The 14,850-nt window shown below is 38.4% G+C and overlaps 1 long non-coding RNA gene across 1 annotated transcript in view; it reads right to left on the reverse strand.

The window, feature by feature from the left end:
* Positions 1-14,078: 14,078 nt before the first annotated feature.
* Positions 14,079-14,850, reverse strand: part of LOC127418192 (uncharacterized) — a 364,269-nt gene continuing 363,497 nt past the window's right edge. Inside the window, exon 3 of the long non-coding RNA XR_007893381.1 lies at positions 14,079-14,274. This is a non-coding gene — a long non-coding RNA (uncharacterized LOC127418192). The remainder of the gene's footprint in view (positions 14,275-14,850) is intronic.

Here is a 14,850-nt window from a genome sequence, read left to right on the forward strand (position 1 = left end):
CAAGACAGTCATACTTTGAGACGGGTGACAAAGCAGGGAAGCTTTTGGCTAGATATATAAAGCAGAGAGTCTTTTTTCTACCATTCCCTTAGTGAAATCTCCTGGTGGTGAAATTTTTACCTTGGCCATTGATATTAATAATGCCTTTAAAGAGTTCTATCCTGATCTTTATAGTTCCACATCTTCGTCTACTGATGAAGATATTAGAGACTTTGTGGAACCATTAGAACTCCCTAAACTGATGACTGAGCAAAAAAATGTGCTTGATTCTGAGATAACCTTGGAGGAGCTTGGTAAGGTATTTAAGGCCTTGCCTCCAGATGGGGCCAGATGGCTTTGCCGCTGAATTTTTTAGATCTTATGCTACAGAATTGGCTCCACTTTTGTTAGAAGTTTATACAGAATCATTAAAGAATGGAAAGCTTCCGCCAACCATGACACAAGCCCGGATCAGTCTGATTATTAAAAAGGACAAAGATCCATGCGAGTGTAAAAGTTACCGTCCAATTTCCCTGATCCAGCTAGATGTAAAAATTTTATCAAAAATTCTGGCTAACCGATTAAGTTATGACATCTCTTATACATATAGATCAAGTGGGGTTTATTAGGGGCCACAGCTCTTCTGACAACATTAGGCATATCATTAATATCATGTGGTCAGTGGTGAATGATCAGACTCCGGTCGCTGCCATCTCACTTGACGCCGAAAAGGCATTTGATATGGTAGAATGGGATTCTTTTTAAGATTTTGGAAATATATGGGTTCAGAAATACTTTTATTGGATGGATTAAGTTACTTTATAGACACCCTATAATCCATTTGTAATCCACAAATGGATTAATTTCAGATTATTTTACTCTGGATAGGGGCACCCGGCAGGGTTGCCCTGTTTCCCCATTATTGTTCTGATAAGAATGGAGGATGATTTTCCAGAGGTGATGCCGGGAGGTGTGGCACATAAGCTTTTACTTTACACAGATGTTATTTTATTATTGTCTCTGGCCCTACTGGATCTATGCCTTGCCTCCACAGAATTATCAATTCCTTTTCTAAATTTTCTGGATACAGAGTCAATTGGTCTAAATCCAAAACTTTGGCTCTGACAGCGTACTGCCCAGTAACGGCTTTCCAGCCGGTGTCTTCCAGTGGCCCAAACATGGCATTAAGTATTTTGGCATTTTATTCCCAACAAATTTGTCTGATTTAGTTAGAGTTGATTTTGACCCCTTAATAAAAAGGTTTTCGAGTGATGTGGGCAGGTGGGCTTCATTACATTTATCTATGATTGGGAAGGTTAATGTTATTAAAATGAATTGTACTCCAAAATTCAACTACCTACTACAGTCTCTCCCCATTGAAGTTCCCCTCTTTTATTTTAAACAATTTGATAGAATTGCTAAATCCTTTATCTGGAAAGGTAAATGTCCTCGGATGCAATTTAACAAGTTACACAGGCCAGTTGACGGTGGGTTAGGTCTCCCCAAGATTTTGTATTACTATTATGCTTTTGGTCTCAGACATTTGGCACATTGGTCACTTCCACCTGAGAGAGCCCCTCCCTGGCTCTTTATTGAACAAGAGGTCCTTGCCCCCATCTTGCCATTGCAAAGTCTTTCCACCAAGGTGTCCAGAGAAGTAAAGACACATCCCATTATCTCACACATACATTTAGTGTGGACAAAAGTTTTTCGCATGTTCAACTCTGACATTTATCTGAACGTTGGCGCAAGTATTTGGTTAAACCCAAAATTGTGCATTAACAAGTCCCCTTTCTGCTGGACAGAATGGATTGAGATGGGTGTTGCTATGCTGGGTGACCTGTATGAAGATGGAGCGTTGAGATCCTTTGAAAATATAATACAGCGGTTTGGAATTCCCAGATCTCAATTCTTCAGGTACTTACAGCTGTGCCATCTACTCTGTACCACCTTTGGGTGTAGTACGCAGACCCCTAAAATGGCAGACACGCTTGAGATGGTGCTTGCTGCTTTTAGAAAAGGTCATGAAGCTTCATCGTACTATTCCTGGCTAGTTCAGAGTCTAGGGGATGGGGTTCTAACATCTCTTAAGAAGTTATGGGAGAGAGACCTGAATTTAGAACTAGAAGATGGAGAATGGGGTAGGATTTTTAAAAATGTCAAGTCTATGTCTAGGGATACAAGGGTGTGCCTCATTCAATTTAAGATTCTGCATTGTCTTTATTGAACCCCCTCTAGACTGTATAGGCTTGGCCATAAAGACACACCTACTTTCTGGCGATGCCGGTTTGAGGATGGGGACATGGCCCATGTTTTTTGGTCCTGTGTTGAGATTCAGGAGTGAGGTCTTGGACACTCAGATTTTATTCTGCCCCAGACTTTGTATTTTGGGTGATGGGGTGGGTATTAATATTATAAATAAACACATAAAAAACTGGGTACTTACCTGCGTGATGATCTGCAAGCAGGTGATACTCAGGGGATGGAAGTCGCCGGGTGCACCCTTATTTCATGAGTGGTGCACCGAGTTGGGCAGAGTGGCGGCTTTTGAGGAGATATCATATAGACTACTGGGCAGGTTGGGTGATTATGGCAGGAAGTGTGGCACTTATTTGGCCTTCCTGGGGGGTTGAGGGGGAGGAGTAGTGGAGAGGGACAATTGGGTAATTTCTGTAATTAATATGTGGAATCTTTTTTCTTTTTTTCAGTTGGTTAATTTCTTTGTCTTTTTACGTCAGAGTATTTTCTTTGAACTTCATGTTTATATGTGTGTCTGTTGTTATTTAATGTCTGACCACTGGGATGTATGATGGGATGGAAGGGGGGGGGGTGGGGCATATATGGATAAAAGTTGATTCCGTGTTTTCATGTGTAGTCTGTGTTCATTTTAATTTTGGGATCAATAAAAATTGTTAATGGCAAAAAAGAAATAGTATTCAAAATACTAAGAATGTTCCAAGATATTGGCTTTGTTGACTATTTGGAAATCATGCAAATTGCAGCTGGTGTGATCCCAATAAAGAAACATATTTATTAGTAAAGAAATAAAAAAGCATCTGTTTCTCTATGTATCCCTCTCTCTCTCTCAGGCTGATTGTATAGTATGCTGTGACTGAGAGGGGGAACGAGGGGAGGGGTGAAACAAACAGAGACAGTAAGAGCACAGAGGCTAAATAGTATGTGTGTGAGGGGATGATTATGGTTAATTAGATAAAGCACAGACAAGAATCTTCTTTTCTCTACAGTGTTCCTCAACTAAGGAAAATGTAGAAACTAACAAATTTTGAGAGAGAAGTTTCCCAAAGACAAAATGAAGCAGAAGAAGAATTAGAAAAAACATTAATAGAAACAAGAGGGATTAGTAACCATTTCTGGAAAGAATCTGAATATGTAGATTGCACAGGAGAAAGAAAGGAATTAACAGAACAAAAGAAGAAAAGTTATTGAGGAAACTGACTAAAATCATAAACCTGAGCTAAATAGAATATGAGTGGCTGTGGGTGGACTGGCGCAACAGTGAGTAAATATCTAATGGCTGAGCCATTGGTAAAACAGTTGGAGGGGCTTTACATGCTGAGTCTTACCCAGTTAGGACAGTTGAGAGTAGCAGCAAAAATACCCATCAATTTGGTGTATATCCCTTATCTCAAAAGTGAAATTACTTATTTCAGAATCCACCCAACAGAGAAACCAGGAGGAGGAGGAGCAACTGTCTTAAAGAATATCTGTCTTAATGTCATCTCAGACATACGATCAGTGCAGTGGAAAAGTAGGGTGTTGTTCAACAGAAACAACAATGGAGAAACACAATAAATGGAACAATAGGAAGGGTGGAAGTAGAAATTGGCATGAGAAACCCAGAACAGATACGACATGTGTGGGTGGAAATTTACGGAGGAAAGAAAAAATAAACAGAAATAACATATTTAGCAAACCACCCTTGTAAGTAATGAGTAATAATCAACAATCAACTGTTGTAAATAATTAGAGATTTATGCAAAAACAGAAGCGATAGGAAGAGAGGACAAAGGGGGAGGGGTATTTTACACAAAGATGAAAGGACAGTTCTAATCAACTTCCTTGAACCTTTTCACCTAGAATATTGTAATAGAAGTGAATTAAATGTTTCTGTCTCCCTTTTATGTATTGGGCAGGAGGAATAACTGCCACAGGCCGCTGGTTTGCTGTAGAAGAGTTTTGGAGCTTTGATATAATTACCCTAAGGAGAGACATTATCTGGATGCAGAATAATTTATACAGGCCATGAGCAGAGGAATCACCTGCAAAACCATTAAATAAAAAACAAATAAATGCTGTTTTAAAGTATCTGAGAAAAACTAATAGAATTCCTCAAAAGAACAGTAACAATTCCTCAACCCAGCAAAAGTCCAGGGGAAGTCAGGGGTTGGATACTTTTAGTGGTTCTCGTCTGACCAACCTGGTGAAGGTTAGTTTAGTAATAAGAACAAGCTGGGGTTAGAGAGGTATAATAAAGACATAGACTATATCTTAATAATAGACAACAATGGCATCAACACCTGTAGAACAGATATGGACAGAATTTCCAGTATGCAGAGACATCATAAGGGAGGTTTCCAAGAAATGGGAGAAAAGAACAAAAGGGTTGAACACAAAATGGCCAGCAGAGGGAACATTTGATGTAGCTATGTGTAAAGAAATGGAGGCATTATTAAAAAAGCATAAGGCTAAAGACAAAGGAAAAAAGAGGGAAGAAAAAAGAGACAAAGAGAGAGGAATACTGCAATTGTTTAAAAGCCAAGGAATCAAACTACTAAAAAGTGAGAGACAGCAAAAAAGAGCATTGGATGACAGAAATGAAGTAAATATAGAAAGACCACCTCCATATGCTTCACCTCTTGAGCAAATTGAGAAACAAATACCTCTTATAAAAGGAACATTAAATATAATAGGTGAGGTGGAAATAGAGGCTGATACACAAATAAAAAGTAATAAAGAAAGAATGAGGAAGGCTTCAGTCTCTGAAAATAGAGGGGAAATAGAAGAAAGGGAAGAAGAAGCACAAAGATGTGAGGATGCTGAAAGATTGTACACACGTCTGGAGCTAACGCAGATCCTAAAGGATATGGAAGAGAGACAAAAAGAAGAATATGAGGATGGGTCAAGAGAGGAAGTTACACATGAGAAATAAAAATAAAATAGAGAAATGAAACACATGAGAAATAAAAATTCCTATTTTAATATCAGAACAGACACCTGTTAGCCTGCTAGGAAGAGATGCTATATGTAAAATTAACTAACAAATATGGTGCTCTCCAGAGGGAATATACATAGGCAACAGGGGAATGAAACAAATGACTGTCACAAAACCCTAAGAACTCCAGGAACCACAGGCAAACGTATACTGGTTAGGAGACTTATGGAAAGATGTAGTGAAAACAGTAAATAAATTGGGAAAATACATTGCAGTACAGCTATGTGAATCAAGTGTACCAAAAACTGAATTTCATTGTACCCTAATATATGATCAGAGTAGGGATCCAGAGCTTGAGAAGAAATGGTTAAATGACACAGAAGGACAAGAAGTTTCATTAAACTCACAGTACATAATTGCAGGACCAGAGGGAGCTGCGCTACAAATTGAGAAATGCAGCTTCATTGAAAAATGGTTCCAAGTGTCAGATTCAACTCCACATGTTACCTTATATGTAAGTAAGGGAAGTCAGGTAAAAGATCTAAGACAAATGATGAAGAAATCAGAGAAGAAAAAGTGGGAATCAACAGGTAATCCTTTAATTTTTGAGTCACCAGACAAAACCTATTTAAAAATCCTGTGTATCACAATTATGACAGGCGTTCCAAGGGTCGTGGTAACTACTAAAGAAAAAGAAAAACTGGATTCAAAAACAGCTGAATTAATGTTAGAAATGGAAAAACAAATACCAGCTGAATTATGGTCTCAACATGACACAGATGTAGGGTTAGTGAAATCCAGTTAGGATCAAAGTTAGACCAGGAACACAGTTGCCAAAAAGCCACAGTAAACATTCAAGCAAGAAGCTGTAGAAGGAATTAAAAAAACTATTGAGGGACTGCTTAAAGCGGGGGTGTTGATTGAAACAGTAAGTCATTGCAACACACCCATATTGCCAGTAGCTAAGGCAGACAGGTCAAAATGGCGTTTAGTACATGATTTAAGAGCAGTTAATGAAGTAGTAGAAGACTGGCCTGCAGAAGTTCCAAATCCACATACACTGTTGACTAATGTTCCTCCTGCTGCCAATTATTTTACTGTGATTGATCTGTGTTCTGCCTTTTTCAGCATTACCCTAGCAGAAGAAGCAGACACCTTTTTTCATCCACCTATTAAGGTAAACAGTATACCTACACCAGAATGCCCCAAGGATTCAAGCATTCACCACATGTTTTTAACCAAGTGTTGAAAACAGATCTCAGAATTGATAGCACATTAATAAAGTATGTAGATGTTCTACTGATTTGTTCAGCAACATTAGAACAATGCCACCAAGATTCTATTAAAGTACTTACTAAGTTGGCTGAGGGAGGCCATTAGGTCTCTAAAGAAAAATGCAATACTGCTTACCACAAGTAGAATACTTAGGACGAATCATTGCACATAAAACCAAGGCTATATCACCTAGTCAACTGGAGGAAATAAGTAAAGCACCTAAACCACAAACAGTGGGACAAATGATGACCTTTTTAGGAATGACAGGTTTCAGTGCTGATTGGATAGAGGATTATGCTATCAAAACGGCCCCTTTAAGGGCATTGATGAAACAGACAGGGCATCAGAATCTTCGAGCTCATTTAACATGGGACACTGATGCATTGATAGCCTTTGAGTCATTGAAAAAAGAGCTTCAGACAGCGCCTGCTCTGGCAACCCCAGACTATGCTAAACCTTTCCATTTGTATGTGGCAGATAGGAGAGATGGATATGCATCAGCAGTCTTAATGCAGGAGATTTGTAGTGGAAGAAAAAAGCAACCAATAGCTTATTATAGCACCAAACTGGACAATGTGGCACAAGGCTAAACACCATGTTATCAGGGGTTTGCTGCAGTGTATTATGCCTATGACAAAGCCTTGTCTGTGACCATGGGCTACCCAGTAGTGATTTACACTCACCATAAAGTTACAGAGTTGTTAGAGCATGGAAGATTTGTTTTAACTCAAGCTAGGTGTTTGACATATTCAGCCCTACTAACTTACCCAGACTTTACAATAAGGAGATGCACAACAGTAAATCCAGCCAATTACATTCCTCTAGAAGGAGAGGGAACACCTCATGAATGTGTGGTGGATTTCCTAGCTTTTACACATTTAAGACCAGATCTACAATCAACACCAATTAATGATGCAGAGACGGATTATTTTGTTGAGGGGTCATGTTTCAGAGACCATCTGGGAAATCATGCTGGGTATGCCATTGTCAAGAGGGAAGACAAAAATTTTGTCCCAGTTGTGGTTCAACATTGTGAACAACCATGCTCAGCACAATAGGCTGAATTGAAAGCCCTGACTGAGGCTTGCCTACTAGCCAAAGATCGAACTGTAAATATGTATACAGATTCTGCATATGTGCACGAAGTGTGCCATTTATTTGGAGCAGTCTGGAAACAAAGGGGGTTTAAAAAGACTTATGGGACTCCAATTCAACACAGTGATCAGATAACTAAACTTATTTCAGCAATGACGCATCCAAAAAGATTGGCTATCATCAAATGTCAAACACATAAGAAAGCTAATGATTTTGTTATTCAAGGCAACAATGCTGCAGACTCCTATGCAAAAAGGCCTCAGGATGCCAAGTAGCAGTAATGGCAACTGTATCAGTTTTGATTCAGCCTAAACACCAATTAGATGATATTGCACGAAAGCAACATCAAGCTGGCCCTTATGAACATGCGGTCTGGCAGCAAAGAGGTGCAAGTAGAGACTTAATAGCAGATGGTGGTCCCATGAAGGACACATGATTGCTCCAACAACACTACTTACTATTCTTATCTCAGATGCGCATGGGTTTGACCATTGTGCAAGGGGGGAGGTGATTAGGAAAATAAAATGACAGGGATATTGGTCCCCATATCTACAAGCAATGGTAGATGAGTTCTTAACTGAATGCAAAGTTTGCGAACAAAATAATATCAGAAAGGGAACATTTGCACCAATAGGTCATATACCAGTCCCCATATCTACAAGCAATGGTAGATGAGTTCTTAACTGAATGCGAAGTTTGCGAACAAAATAATATCAGAAAGGGAACATTTGCACCAATAGGTCATATACCAGTTCCAGAGGGACCATTTAAGCATCTGGTAATGGATTATGTAGACATGCTAAAATCAATCAGAGGCAAAAGATATATGTTGGTGATAATAGACAGATTCAGCAGATGGGTAGAAGCAGTTCCGTCAGCAGACCAGGGATCTCAAACCGTGATCAAATTTTTGACCAGAGAAGTCATTTCCCAGATTTGGCATACCATCTCAAATGAGTTCTGATAACGGCTCAGCATTCATTCAAAAAACAGTAAAAACAGTGATACAACAGCTGAGAATAAGACAAAGATTAGGGTGTGTCTATCACCTGCAGTCACAGGGAATGGTAGAAAGGGTAAATGGAACTCTCAAAGCTAAGATCAACAAAATTTGTGTTGACACTAAACTCAATTGGGTTGATGCCCTACCCCTTGCACTGATGAATTACCGTATGCAGACCAATAGAATCACCAATTTAACACCACATGAAATGCTAACAGGAAGACCCATGCCAGTACCATACCTGAGAGGTCCCTATAAAGGCCCAAATCTAGAGCAGTTGCAGATGGAATTAAAGGTTTACATGAGACAATTAACTGCTATACATGAAGCCATCTATTCACAGGAACAGAACAGGGGACCCAGACAAGAAGAAGTGCCCTGTCCAATAGTTCCTGGAGACCAAGTATACCTGAGAGTCTTTAGGAGGAGATGGAATGAACCCAGAAGGGAAGGACCTTTTAAGGTAGTAAGGGCGACCCCAACAGCAGTGCAGGTAGAAGGTAGTACAATGTGGTACCATTTGAATCATTGCACTAGAGCACCTATGCCACGAATACCACAAGACCAGGTACATAGAGCAGAAGAGAAACAGGAAGACTCAAACATGGCTTCCCCTGAGGCTGAAAGAGAAACTGAAGTCCATGACCAAGAAAGGGAAGAACAAGAGGAAGGAAGTGAAGAGCAGGAAGAAGAAAGTAGTAATGCTGTTCTACCTCATTCTAGGGCAACTGAAGATGCTGAAACAGGAGATGAAAGGCAGATGCAGGAGAATGTACCGCAGACAGTGGAGACAGGACAGGAAGGTGAGAGAAGTCTTGACGTTGAAAGTAATGTTGATACACCTGATGCAGCAGTTACCCCAGACCCAAGGCTTTCCAGAGAACAATCTCCATAATGGCACTGAATCAACACAAGGTACTCAGGTAAATACATTTATTAAAAAGAGTTCCTTTGATCCCTTATATGAGGACTATGATTTTGAGATCCCGTCCATAAATTCAAAGGCTAAACCTAAAGAAATCCATCAGACAACAAGATTTGACCCCTCATATGACGACTATGATTATGAGGAGCAGCTCGCAGAATCAAAGGCTAAGCATAAAGAAAATCCTCAGACTACAGAATTGAAATATCAGGCTACAAAACCGCCATCTTCTCCATACCAGCCTATATAACCACCATTAACAATGATGTATGATGATTCAGACCCATCATTAAGAGAGGAAAAGCTGTTAGAAAATGCACATTAAAATTACTGGTTTAGATGGGCTGAATACACAGTAAAACAATCAGGAATGTCTCCTTCACCATCACCCATGAAAAAACTTAATAACAGTCCCAAAACTATATGACTATATACATTGTGCGCAATATTACTAAAAAAAATTTGTTAAAAGGGGAAAGAACATCTTTTTGCCCAGCTGAATGTCTGGCATTTCTAGGAAATCCAGAATTCAACAAATATTACAACAAGGAAGGATGGGTAGATAACTGTAGACATCTGGATATTCTAACAGATACGAGAAAAAGAGAAAGCCCTTTAACATACAGTATGTAATAAATCGAGATCTGGAATATGAGTGCTTTAATAAATCCAAAGGAGAGGTAGATATGGGAGAATTTCAAGGAAACTGTGCGGTACTTTGGCATCTAGATGACAAAATGTTTGATCAGGAAGAAGTGTTTAAGTTTAGCAGAATGATATATGGAATGGCCACAATGAAGAAAAATTTCACACTAATAGAAGCTACAAGGTGTGTGGGCAAACTCACGGGAGACTGCCTTATAAATTGTGAGAACTAGACTCTAGTTTCTTCTGTAATAAAAATGAGGAACAAACAGCAGCCATAGCAGATTACTTTTGGATTTGTGGAGGAAGACAGTTGAGAGCTATATTACTAAAAAATTGGAAAGGAATATGTACTAGAGTAAGACTAGTGCAAGAAGTGACCATGTTAACATGGGACCCCAAGAATCTGAAACCCAGACTGAACCAAGGAAAATTGTCCAGAACAAACGTAGGGTAAAAAGATAATACAAGCCAGACCCTAATGTTTATTTAGATGCAATTGGACAACCCAGAGGAATACCACAGGAATTTAAAGCTAGAGATGAAATAAAATCAGGCTTTGAATCTATATTCGTATGGATAACACCAAATAAGAATGCAGAATTTATTACAGTCAGCAAAGATTCATTAATTACACTGACGAAGCTTTAAAAGCCTTAGGAGAACAGTTAGCTGCTACAAGAAAAATGGCATGGCAAAATAGGCAGGCACTGAATTGGCTATTGGCAGAGAAGGGAGGAGTCTGTGTAATGTTTGGAGCTGACTGTTGTACCTACACTACCGTTCAAAAGTTTTGAAACACTTACTCATTCTTTTTTGTAATTTTTTTTCACATTTTAGAATAATAGTAAAGTCATCAAAACTATAGAATAACATAAATGGGACTATGGGAATTATGTTGTGACAAAACAAAATCCAAAATAAATCAAAACTGTGTTATATTTTAGCATCTTCAAAGTAGTCACCCTACACCATATGCTGGGCACTTATTGGCTGCTTTTCTTTATTATTTGGTCCAAGTCATCAATTTCAAAAAGGTTTTTATTTTTTATTACATTTTTGTTGTATAATGAAATAAATTAATATGGTGGCACGATTATATTTTTGTCTACAAAACTCATTTCAAACATTTAAGCATACGCCTTCAGATCAAAAATGTTTTAAGATCATGAGAAACATTTCAGTCAAGTGTTTCAAAACTTTTGACCGGTAGTGTATATCCCAAATAATACAAATCCTGATGGCTCCTTTACAGCAGCAATGAAGAAGTTGAAAAATTTAAGAGAAGAATTGACTGCAAATGCAAGAAGAGACCAGCAAGTTGGAAACTGGTTTGATAATTTATTTGGATCCTGGAGAGAGTGGCTTATTAAAGTGGGAGTCATGATAGCTATAGTTTTTGCTATTTTTGTGTTGCTGTTTTGTTGTATTGTGCCTCTTCTCAGAGCAATTATGGCTAATGTTGCAGCCAGACAGATGGTCAATGTGTCTGTGAAACCTTCTGGAATTGACATCGCAGCCACTATACACCCCATAACCATAGGTCCTGGACTGAACGAGCTGGATGAATTCTAATAAAATTTAGAAGTACATAAAAGCGGTATGGAAGGGGAGCCTTTTTATTTTTGACCCTTTATTTCCAATTTTCTATTGTTTTTGGATAGTGAGAGAGTCAGCATACTCGTATATTCTTTTATTATAAAATTAGGTAGTACTTTGGAATAAAATGGGTAGAGTAGGCAGGAAGATAGAGGGTGTTATGTTTATTATTTTGGCAAATGCCCCTTCCTGAAATTATTATTCTTTTACTTTTTTGAATTTATTTGAATTTTTATCCTTTTCTTTTAAACAGTCAATTTATGATGTTCGCTGTTTAATCAAGCTATGCACTCCTTGAATATCATTTATTGTTTGAATTTTACTTTTAAATTTAGTTATAATTTTCTTTTAACCATCTAAATTATAATGTTTGATGATTAATCAAGTGTTTTTATGAATGTATTAACCAAGAAAATCACTTTTAAATGAAATATAGTATACATGTTTAAACTTTAAAAAACATGGGAAGTACCATTGGAAGGCTAGAAGAAATTATGTGAAGAAAGGATCGACGAGCACCTCAGTGCTTAGCTGCAAGAGTAAGACTCTACTGGTGGTTTCTGATTAAGGTCCCCCCCGAGAAAGAATTTAGGAAGGGAGATAAAGATCTTTTACTTCCTCCTAGCCAAATGTGGAGGGAGATGTTTGGTCTTATTTCTCCTCCGGAGTGCAGTTCCATAAGAGCAGTCATTGTTAGAGAAATGTGTGACTTACATTGGTCACTTGGTGGGAATGAAGGAGGCTGACTTGTGGGGTTACACTCCATAGGGGTGAGGCTGTGACAAGTCTCAAAGGGGGGAGATATATAGTATATTTTCAATATCAAATATAGAAAAAGTATGAGCATTGTATGAGCCAGAAGGCCATATCATGTGAAATGTATGTATGATGTCACACTCAACAATATACAGAGTGGAAAAGGCATTCATAAGGCACAATATAGCCAGTATATAGGATGGTTGTCATGTTAACCCAATAAGACAAGATGCTTACTATGCTTAAGTTAACCCATTAGATGAGATACTCATTATGTATAATCACCTTAACCTTTTAACTCAGAATGAACACTTTCCAAGTAAATGGGACCAATATTTTCTGTTTTAAAAAAATAGATGGGTTGCTAGGATTCCACCATTAGAAAGACGTCAGATGGTCTGAGAAACAATGGTGGCAAGCAAGCCCATTGGTTAGAGATAATGAGAATGAACGATTTACGGGTTCAGAAGAGATAACAGAAATGTATAAAGACTAGGAGTTTGGAACTGAGAGGGCAGAATGGACAGCTGGCCTTCTCAGGTTTATTGGTTGCTCAATAAACTTTTACCTTTGGCATCTTGAACCCCTGACACTGAGAGATTTCTTGCAAAGAGGGAAATAATCTTTAACATTTTCCACAACAAGAGTAGTATAGTTTTAAATGTGTATGATTATATATTATACATACAGTTGTGCTCAAAGTTTGTATACCCTTGGAGAATTGGTAATATATGTACCATTCTTAAAGAAAACATGAGTGAGCAGGCAAAACACATTTCTTTTATTTCTTATGGGATTCATATTCAACTGTAGGTTATAACAGAATGGCACAATCATAAAACAAAACATGGCAACAATGAAAAAAATGAAATGACCCCTGTTCAAATGTCTGCATACCCTTAGTTCTTAAAACTGTGTATTGCCCCCTTTAGCATCAATGACAGTGTGCAGTCTTTTGTAATAGTTGTCTATAAGGCCCCAAATTCTTGCAGGTGGTATAGCTGCCCATTCGTCTTGGAAAATGCCTCCAGGTCATGCAAAGTCTTTGGTCGTCTTGCATGAACTGCACGTTTGAGATCTCCCCAGAGTGGCTCAATGATATTAAGGTCAGGAGACTGTGATGGGCACTCCAGAACCTTCACCTTTTTCTGTTGTAACCACTGGAGGGTCAACTTGGCCTTGTGCTTAGGGTCATTGTCATGCTGGAAAGTCCAAGAGCGTCCCATGCGCAGCTTTCGTGCAGAAGAATGCAAATTGTCTGCCAGTATTTTTTGATAACATGCTGCATTCATGTTGCCATCAATTTTCACAAGATTCCCCGTGCCTTTAGAGCTCACACACAGTGGGGATGGTATTCTTTTCACTATAGGCCTTGTTGACCCCTCTCCAAACATAGAGCTTATGGATGTGACCATAAAGCTCTATTTTGGTCTCGTCACTCCAAATTACAGTGTGCAAGAAGTTGTGAGGCGTGTCGAGGTGTTGTTGGGCATATTGTAACCAGGCTTCTTTCTGGCAACTTGACCATGCAGCTCATTTTTGTTCAAGTATCATCGTATTGTGCTCCTTGAAACAACCACACCGTTTTTTTTCTAGAGCAGCCTGTATTTCTCCTGAGGTTACCTGTGGGTTTTTCTTTGTATCCCGAACAATTCTTCTGGCAGTTGTGGCTGAAATCTTTCTTGGTCTACCTGATCTTGGCTCGGTATCAAGAGATCCCCGAATTTTCCACTTCTTAATAAGTGATTGAACAGTACTGACTGGCATTTTCAAGGCTTTGGATATCTTTTTATATCCTTTTCCATCTTTATGAAGTTCCATTACCTTGTTACGCAGGTCTTTTGACAGTTCTTTTCTGCTCCCCATGACTCAATATCTAGCCTGCTCAGTGCATCCATGTGAGAGCTAACAAACTCGTTGACTATTTATACACAGGCACTAATTGCAATTTAAAAAGCCACAGGTGTGGGAAATTAACCTTTAATTGCCATTTAAACCTGTGTGTGTCACCTTGTGTTGATTCTATGTATATATGTTTTGCTTTTCTTTATTTATTGTAAGAATCAATAAAAAGAAATTAATTACAAAAAGGAAGGCATTTCCTTTTTTAGAAAGGAAGAAACACAGCATTTTCTTATTCGCAGATTTTGTGAATTCGACAAGAGAGAATCGTGATCGATTCAAGAATGCAAGAAACACTTACAAAGGAAGGTCGCTTTTGCACTGATGTTTCTGACCAAAATCAAAATTTGAGGCAACTGGTTGCCTTAAAAAAATTAAGTAATGTGAACTGATAACTTGAGTGAATTTAACTTAAAAATTCCAGCACTTCAAACTTTTATTTGAAGTTCAATACACTAAATGCAAAGTTAATTTAACTTGAAATCTTTTGTAATATCA

This window comes from Myxocyprinus asiaticus, chromosome 27, assembly GCF_019703515.2.
Source record: "Myxocyprinus asiaticus isolate MX2 ecotype Aquarium Trade chromosome 27, UBuf_Myxa_2, whole genome shotgun sequence".
Taxonomy (NCBI): Eukaryota; Metazoa; Chordata; class Actinopteri; order Cypriniformes; family Catostomidae; genus Myxocyprinus; species Myxocyprinus asiaticus.